General features: G+C 39.1%; 1 long non-coding RNA gene across 1 annotated transcript; it reads right to left on the bottom strand.

The window, feature by feature from the left end:
- Positions 1-5,612: 5,612 nt before the first annotated feature.
- On the bottom strand, positions 5,613-6,897 carry LOC136216903 (uncharacterized). Its single transcript, XR_010683404.1, has 3 exons — positions 6,663-6,897; positions 6,059-6,127; positions 5,613-5,979 (listed from the first exon to the last, which is right to left on the bottom strand). It is a non-coding gene; the product is annotated as an uncharacterized lncRNA (long non-coding RNA).
- Positions 6,898-9,849: the final 2,952 nt, after the last annotated feature.

Here is a 9,849-nt window from a genome sequence, read left to right as displayed (position 1 = left end):
GTATATCATTTTTTATTCAATTTTTTAAGCATAGGTATATGTATATATATATATTCTCCTTTTTTATTCATTTGAGTTATATTAGATTCTATTTTAAAAGGTTATTTATTTGGGCATTTTGGGAACTATTTAAAACTATATTAGTTATGTATATATATAGTTTTGGGATATTTGGGTTATGTTATTGTTTATTATATGAAACTATTTTGGATAAATGTTATTTTCTTATCTAATGAGATTTATTTACTATTTTCACCTCTTTAAAGTATAAATGTATTATATCTAGTATTTTCATATATGTATTATATAGTTTCTTTTTATTAACTTTTATTTTCATATTCTCTTTTTGATTTGAATGTATATATATATGCTTAAATTATTTTCTTTATTCTTTTGGACCATTTATGGGTCCATGTTTCAAATGGGCTTTATTTGGGAGTAAATCTTGGTTTAAATGGGTTTATTATTGTAATTATAATAGGTAAAGAGTCCATTAAATAAAAGGAGAAAATAAATCACAAAAAGAGAGTTTTCAATTTAATTATTTAAACTAATGAATTTTTAGAGGTTCCTAATGTAAATAAATATAGTTGTTTTGTTAATATTTCAAATCGTTTTCAAAACACCACGTTTTAAAACCTTAATCCGTTCCAAAGGCGGATTAAGTGAACCTTGTAATTAAAATCATTTTCATTGTGAATAATCGAATATTTTGAACCATTTTCTCAAAAGAATTTGTACAAAATAAAATGGACTTGTATGTTTAACCACGTTTTCTTACTAAAGGTTTTTATCTCAAACGTTTTCAAACACTTGAGTCGTTCCAACGGCGATTCGAGTAAACTTCACCAATCGGGGTTTTAAAACGCACCTAAATCGTTCCAACGGCGATTAAGGTGCGAACCACGTAAATAAACTCGTTTTGGGGGGAAATAAGTTAGCATAGAATAAACACACAACATGACATTTAAATAAAGTTGTAAATAAATCACTTCTTTCTTCCCCCTTCTCTGTGTATGTATAATATAAATGGGTGATTCTTTACTAATGTGGCTTTTCAATAATATATGCTCAAAACGGTTTCCAAAAAGAGAAAGAAAAGGTTTCAAATGAATTTTAAACTTAAAGAAGTATACGATTAGTCCGTTATCGCCTAACATGCTGAGTAGGAGGCCGGTGGTTCATAACCGGGCGATGTCGGGGTGCCTAGTAGCCTTTCTCCGGAAAGGAGCTAGCCTTCTCGGCTCGTACCTAAGTTTCCCGAACCCACACCGGTCTCCCGCAAGGGATCGGTGTTCATTTTCCCATTCGTGGGTGGCGACTCTTCCATATCTCCGAGCTCCGGTCCTGCCGAGCAGCTTGATTCCACGATTGGTTGCTTTCGGCGCCAATCACCGCTTACGTCGCCATGAGGTGTCCACCCCCCGGTCCGCCCGGGAGATTAGGCCGCGGCACCTCGTCTAACACCCGTCTGTCTGAGGGTGGGCGGTCGTACTAAACTTCAGAAACGTATCAAAAAGAGCCCACAACGTCCGCCAAAAATGACTTAGGAACTTCGTATCTCGATCTGATACAATACTCTTCGGTACACCATGTAACCTGACTATTTCTTTGAAAAATAGTTTGGCAATCGCGGAGGCATCGTTGGTCTTCCGGTATGGTATGAAATGCGCCATTTTTGAAAACCTGTCAACCACGACAAAGATGGAATCCACGCCTCTTTGAGTTTTGGGTAGTCCTAGGATAAAATCTATGGATAGATCCTCCCATATAGTTTCCGACACGGGCAGGGGTAGATGCAAGCCGGCGTTTGTCAGGTGTCCCTTGGCGGTCTGGCAGATATAGCATCATTCCACTAAGTAGGCTACGTCTCTTCTCATCTTAGGCCAAAAATAACGGGAACTCATTGCTTCATACGTTTTCTCCCGCCCAAAATGTCCTCCCAGACATCCGCAATGAAGATCCCGCACCACCTTCTCACGGATGGAAGTGCATGGTAAGCAAAGTTGGTTTCCCCTCATAAGATACTCGTCAATCAAGTGATACGCCCCATCTCTATGCTGGTGCTGGCACTTTTCCCAAATACCGCTAAAATCCGGATCCGCCCTGTATTCTCCCCGGATGTGTTCAAAACACTCGATCTCCAGGTTTACTGTCTTTAGTAGTGACACCCTTCGGCTCAGGGCATCCGCCACCTTGTTCTATTTTCCAGCCTTATGGACAAGTTTATAGGGAAACTTATCTATGAAGGCGGACCATCGAGCATGCATGGAGTTTCGAAGTTGCTTCTGACTCCCCAAATACTTGAGGGCTTGGTGGTCAGTTTATAGGATGAATTCCATCCCCACCAAGTAATGCTCCCAAACTTTTAACGCCCTAACTACAGCATAAAATTCCTGATCATATGTGGCCCACTTTTGCCTTGCCTCACAGAGCTTTTCACTGAAATACGCGATGGGCCTCTTTTCTTGCATCAAGACACCACCAATCCCAACTCCACTGGCATCACACTCAACTTCGAACAGTTTATCAAAATTGGGATACGCCAACACGGTCGCTGTACTCAACTTTTCCTTGATTAGGGCGAAGCTCTCCTCTTGGGCATCCGCCCGCTCGAACCCCCTTCCCTTCTTTAAACATTCCGTCAACGGGGCGACTATGGAACTGAAGTTTTTAATGAATCGCCGATAAAAGGTTGCTAGCCCATGAAAACTCCTGATGTCCCCCACGTTCCTCGGAGTAGGCCATTCTCGGATAGCTCTTACCTTCTCCCCGTCAACTTAGACTCCATCGCCACTGATCACGAACCCAAGGAAAACCAGGCTCTCCATGACAAAATCACACTTCTTAGTGTTGGCGTATAGCTGGTGTTTCTTTAACAGGTCAAATACTGTCCGCAAGTGCTCCACATGTTCCGCCAAGGTCTGGCTATGAATCAGAATATCATCAAAATACACAACTACAAATTTACCAATTACCGGGCGGAGCACCTGATTCATCAGCCTCATAAATTTACTGGGGGCGTTAGTTATCCCGAATGGCATTACTAACCACTCATACAATCCATCTCTGGTCTTGAAAGCAGTCTTCCACTCATCCCCAGCCCGAACACGTATTTGATGATAGCCACTCCTGAGGTCAATCTTGGAGAAGACTTTGGATCCGCCAAGCTGATCCAGCATATCATCCAACCTTGGGATTGGGAAATTGTACTTGATGGTGATCTTTTTAATGGCCCTACTATCAACACACATCCGCCAAGACCCATCCTTCTTGGGTGTAAGTAAAGCTGGAACGGCGCAAGGACTCATGCTCTCCCTAACGTATCCCATCTCGATGAGTTCCTGCACTTTCTGTCTCATGATGTCATTCTCCTTTGGGCTCATTCGATAATGTGGGAGGCTTGGTAAACTAGCCCCAGGCACAAGATCGATATGATGTTGGATGTCCCTCAAAGGTGGTAACCCACTTGACAGCCCTTCAGGGAACAGATCTTGATATTCGCCAAGTAGGCGGGTCACTTCATTCGGAATCTCCCTTTCGCCCCTTTGGGATGATTCGTGATTCGCCCTCACCATTACAACATACACCATCTGGCTCTCCTCACATTCGCTAACGAATGATTTGTGTGTGGGGCAGACCACCAAGGTAGAGTTCTCATCGGCCTTTAGTTCTCTCATCATTGGCGTAAGTACGAACTTCACCCCATCCTCCATAAATCTGTAAGTGTTCCTTCTTCCGGCATGGATGGCGTCGTTATCAAATTGCCATGGTCTGCCCAATAATAGGTGGCAGGCATCCATATCGACCACATCACAACAGACTTCATCCCTATACTCACCGATGTCAATAGGGACCTTACACTTCTGGGTCACTCTGAGTTCACCCACATCCTTGATCCATCCAACTCTGTAGGGGTCAGGATGCGCCTCCGCCAACAACCCGAATTTCTGAACGGCGTTGCTGCTCACAATGTTCTCCTGGCTACCACTATCAATTATTACGTTGCATCACCCACTGTTCACAAGACAACGAGTCCTGAATAGTTGGTGCCTCTGATCGCCCTCTACCTGGCTGGAGACTAATAATCGCCGTATCACATGAATGGCGTGTCTTTCCTCATCCGCCTCGTCATCGTATTCCCCTAAGGGTTCACAAAACACTTCATCCCCCTCTTCATAATCATCTTCATATCTTTCCACCATGTTGGCGCTCTTCCGCCTAGGACACTCGTTGGACCTATGGCCTGGCTCATTGCACCTGAAACATTTAAAAGGGGTTGGCCTGGCGTATGGGTTGTTGTTCTTAGGTGGTATGGGTACCTCCTTGTAAGGCCTATTATCTCCTCCAGATCCTCTTCCAACGTTGCTGAACTTGGCCCCACTGGCATTCGCCACCTGTTTGCCTTTGTCATAGGACTTCATATTGCCTCCTCCTCCAGGCGTACACTCAGCAGTGGCAGATCTCCTGGATCTCCCGGTTAGTTGGGATTCAGCCTTGAGGGCTAAATTCCTGGCATCTTACACCCGAACCACCATCTGTGTGCCAATACGATCCTGGATGTTGTATCTCAACCCTTCTAGATACCTAGAGGTCTTTTGGCTTTCAGTTTCTGACAAGTTGGCCCTTGTCGAAAGCCTCAAGAACTTTGAGGTATATTCATGGATACTTCGGGTCCCTTGAGAGCATCCCCTGTAGGAGCTGTATATATACTATTCATAATCCGGCGGTAAGAACCGCTCCCTCAACATCGCCTTCATCCATAGCCAAGATTTAATTGGATCTCTGCCCCCTCTTCTTCTTTCTTCCCTCAACTGATCCCATCAAACTGATGCGCCACCCTTCAAGTGATACGCCACCAGCCTCGCTTTCCTCTTATCAGGAATCCCAGCATACTCAAAGAAACGTTCAACTTCCGATAACCAGTCTAAGAATCCCTCTATATCCTGTTCGCCTCCAAAAGATGGTAAGTCTATTTTTAGCTTAAAGGCATCATCTCTATCAAAGTTTCCTAGACCTAGGTATACTCTAGCAACATCCACACGTCGATTGTCAACAGGCCCAACATCCCTCGTAGTTCTAACGGTATCATCATCCCCAATACCCTCAAAGTCATCAATATCACTATCAATATTATGCACAAGGACATAGTTGGGTCTTCTTACCTCAGGATCCCTAGGACCCATTTGTGGAAGCTGTTGTTCAGGGACTCCTTCCTTTCTATGGGTTGATCCTCCCACGGTGGGTCAGATTAGAGCCAGAACCTCCAGTTTGAAGTTTTCTAGGGAGGTGGCTAGCTCTAGGAACCGTTGGTCGGTTTGCCTCTGCCGCTCATGGTTGGCTTGGATCTGCTCCGCGAGGTGCTCCCTCAGTTCCTCATACCTCCGGTCACTGGTCTCCATGGAATCTTACGGTTGTCGGGGTTGAACCATTGCCAAAAGCAGTTTCGGGTCAGGAAACGATCGGCTCTGATACCAACTGATACAGATTGAAAGCGATAAATGAAGGTTTTAATCGTAAACCAACAAAGAGGTTCTTCTCTAGCTAAACTAGAAGGAGTGAATCCCAATGTAACAAGGTATAAACCTTAGGTTCTCAAAGAGAATGATTTTTTATTGATAAAAGTTGCCTCATTCTTACAAAATGGGGTTTAAATACATCCCCTTAATGATAACAAAAAGGACAAGGACTACCCCTACTAGGGTTACAATAAGGTTATCAACAAAAGGGTAAAATAGGTAATACGTCCCGACAATCAGTACAAAGGTACAGGTACGGAGTGTCAGGGTTGTTGGTGAATTCCTTCGGGAGGAAGTAAACCTAGAGATCCGCCCAGGAATAGCTTGAGGATCCTCCCTCTCGTACGCCCCAGTGATCCGCCAACTCTAGTGCCCCCCCTAGGATGCTCCAGGATGTGTCTAGGATCCGATGCACCTAGGATCCGCTGGCTCTAGCTAGGATGTCCGCATCATCAACATCCTGAAAGCTAGATCAAGTCAACACCTATTTTGTTTACACTTCTAAATTTATATAAATGCAATAAATAAACATTCATTACATTGTTATCCTCCACCAATTCCACAAGCCAAGGCATCTTCTTAAGGCTGAGATTTTCTTAGAGTTGAATCTGATATTTCAAAAGTGGTTAGTTGCTGCAATGGAAAAAATAAATGAGCAAGAGATTAAAGAGCATTTCATTTCAAGCTAGCCCTCTTTCTAGAATATTAAAAGCAAAAGAATTGCAAATGGATATCACAAGTATACAAATACACATAGAGATTAATCATCTATATAACTAGAGAAATCAACCCAAGTACAAAAAGAGGCTGCAAAATGGACAAGCATAGAGTAAATCAGAAACAAAATTCTTCAGAGAAGAAGCACATGAACATGGGAATACTCTTCCTTTCACCAAATTAAAGCATAGATAATTATACTCTTGAAATTAAAATTGAGTACAATAAATCTTAAAAAAAATGTTAGCCTAAACTAATATAGATGATTTACACTAAAATTAAAGCATAGTACAATAGATCTGGCAAAAACATTAGCTAATATTAAGCGCAAAACTCTTAATTTACCCTGTGTACTTAGCTAAAATTTGTTTAATTAGCTTATGTTTAATTGATAACTACCAGAAAACGCAAAGATAGAAAGGTTACCCATAGAGTCTAATTGAATCTCTATCTTCTTCCACCGCTGCTTCAAAACGCCACGATCGATTTGAAGAGACCGCTGCTCCTGGACTCTGTTTTTCTTCTCTGGACTCCTAGATCTTCTAAAAAACGTAGGAGAGACCGGCCATGAGTACTCGTCGGATTGGGGGGAGCGACCATGAAGAAAATGAGAGGAGAGGGATTAGGTCTGGAAGGAGTGAAAAAGAGGAATTAGGGTCATCTGGACCCTTTAGAGAAAGAGAGGAATAGCCCGATGTTTTTTCCTTTTTCTTTTTGTCGATTTATATTTTTTGTTTCTTTTTTCTTTTTTATTTTCTAATTTATTATTATTATTATTTTGCAACTGCAGAACGGTTGGTAAACAAAAAAAAAGTTGTTAAAATGGGGGCATTTCTGCCGACACTTTTTGCAACTGGGAAATATCTTTAGCGACCGAACTGTTGCTATTTAGCGGCCGAATTTAATCCGGTTGCTAATTTTGGTTGCTAACTCAATGTTTACCTCCACTAGTAGCATTTAGTGTTTTTTTATTGATTTCTATACTCAAAATGACGTAGTTTTGAGTGTTCTCACCATAAGAAAGTGTCATCACCTAAGAGGAGGTTCTCACTTGATCCCTCCCCTATATATATATATGGGTGAGATCCAGTGTGACAAGGGGTTAGAGTGTGACAACGAGCTTATTGTGTGACATAACAAAACTACGTAGTCTTGATGATAATTGAAAAGGGCAAAGTGGCAAATTTGTAAATAAAAGGAAATAGATGATAGAGAAAATTGTTTTATTTCTTTTCTTTAAAATACCTTTTCCCGACATTTCTAACCTCGTTTTTCGAAATTTTTTATTAGACTCGTCTAAATTAGTCGGTCATTTTAAGATCCCTGAAGCTTAAGTAAAAAAAATTCTAGCGAACGGAATCCGGGTGGGCGTTTTCTGGCGAAAAAAATGTCCAGTAAATTCTCAAAAAATTTCAGAAAATGTAAAACATTATTCTGAGAAACTTTAATTCTTGGATCAAAGCGAGATTTCTTACGGTTTAGTCCCAGTAAATTTTTTTCCTTAATTTTATGCATTTTACATGCTTCAACAATTTGTTCGGTCAAAACCGTCAGGAATCTCGTTTTGAGCCAAGAATTAAAGTTTCTTAAAATGATGTTTTACATATTTTGGAATTTTTTGATAATTTTCTGGGCATGTTTTTTTGTCCTACTTACATTGTTCCGACAGTGTACGAAATTGTTCCAAATCAGTGTACCATTTTTTCCAACATAATACTTATATTGTTCCAATAGAATAAATCAACGTACCAATTTTTTCAACAAAATAGTTCTATTATTAGTATTTAATATAGTATCTTCAAATTTATATTAGTTATATTATTTAGAAAATAATTTTAATTCTTATATTCTTCCAACAGAATAATTATATTGTTCCAACAGAATAGTTATATTGTTCCAACAAAATATTGCAACACATAATGTTGAAAGGTAAAACTAAAAAATAACCAGAAAATTATCAAAAAATTAGAAAATATGTAAAACACTATTTTAAGAAACTTTAATTCTTGGCTCAAAACGAGATTTCTTACGGTTTTGACCCAATAAATTGTTGAAGCATGTAAAATGGATAAAATTAAGGAAATTGTTTTAGTGGGACTAAACCGTAAGAAATCCTACTTCTACCCAAGAATTAAAGTTTCTCAAAATAATGTTTTACATTTTCTGGAATTTTTTCAGAATTTTCTAGGTACTTTCAGTTTTCTCGCCGGAAAACGCTGACCTAATCGCCGGATTCCGTTGATTTGGGACTAAACCGTAAGGAATCTCACTTTGAGTCAAGAATTAAAGTTTCTTAGAATGATGCTTTACATTTTTTAGAATTTTTTGAAAATTTTCTGGGCATTTTGTTTCTCACAGAAAAACAAATCGCCAGATTCTATTCACCGGATTTTTTTTTTGTCTGAGCTTCTGGGATCTTAAAATGACCGTCTAATTAATACGAGTCCAACGGTATAAAAGTTTTTGAAAAACGAGGTTGAAAAAGTCGGGAAAATGCATTTTAAAGAAAAGAAATAAAACAATTTTCTCTTTCCTTTTATTTACAAATTTGCCACATTCCTCTGGTTAATTACAAAATTGGTCATTGTCACACAATAAAGCTTGTCACACCATAAAAAATGTGTCACACCTGATCTCTCCTATATATATATAATTATGCTTATTATTTTAATATAAAACACGTTCGTTCTCAAAAATTAAATGAGAAATGTTAGTATGAAAAAAAAAAGAGAGAGGTATCCTCTCTTCTAGATCTTACTTAAGATTGTATAAGAGTAGAGGACAATGCCATAAGCGTAGAGCACAACCATATCGTCGAGTTATAATTACATAGTGATGTTGGACCAGTTCAAGCTACAACATTGTTCATAAGTAGAGAATATAGAAGTTGTTAGATAATATAAATCCTAAGAGGAATGAACAGAAACAAAAAAAAAAAGCACTTATAAATGATTCGAAATCATAAAAGAGCGTTTACGGACGGCATTATCCACTTTAGTTGCGGTATTAATTGTCACTACAGTTTCTACCAAAAGTTTTCAAAACCATCAGAAAACCATCATACAATAGGTGTCGCTATTCTACCGACGGTTTTTACAAGGCGTCGGGATAAGTGTCTGTTGGAATGGCTAGTTTTGTCATTTTTTACGACGATTCTGCAACGGTTTTGATGGACTTGCGACAGTTGTGGCATGGGTTTGTGAATTTTCAGCAACATTATTGTTCATATAGAGGCGGTTTAAGGGCCTCTTAGCCTCTTAGGTTATTTTTTTATAAAAAATAATTTTTCTAGTTTATATATAATATTTAAATACCTTTTATAATAAAATATATAATTACAAAATATATTTAATAAATCTTATTAGATCAACTAAATTTTTTATCCAAAGATTAAGAATATACTTTCATATATTATATATCTAATGAGTACAAATGTCTTAGCGAGTCCATACAAATGAATAAGTGACAATATACTATCTATACAAATGATAAGGCAGCACCATAGCTGAAAAAACTATACCTGCAGACTGCAACAAACACATCAAATTTCGTTAATTAATATGTAGAGAAAACTATACATTTAGCTGTCTTTGTGTAATCAATGTTGCAATCC

The sequence above is a fragment of the Euphorbia lathyris genome, chromosome 2 (genome assembly GCF_963576675.1).
Source record: "Euphorbia lathyris chromosome 2, ddEupLath1.1, whole genome shotgun sequence".
Taxonomy (NCBI): domain Eukaryota; kingdom Viridiplantae; phylum Streptophyta; class Magnoliopsida; order Malpighiales; family Euphorbiaceae; genus Euphorbia; species Euphorbia lathyris.
This window is presented reverse-complemented; position numbering and strand designations above follow the sequence as displayed.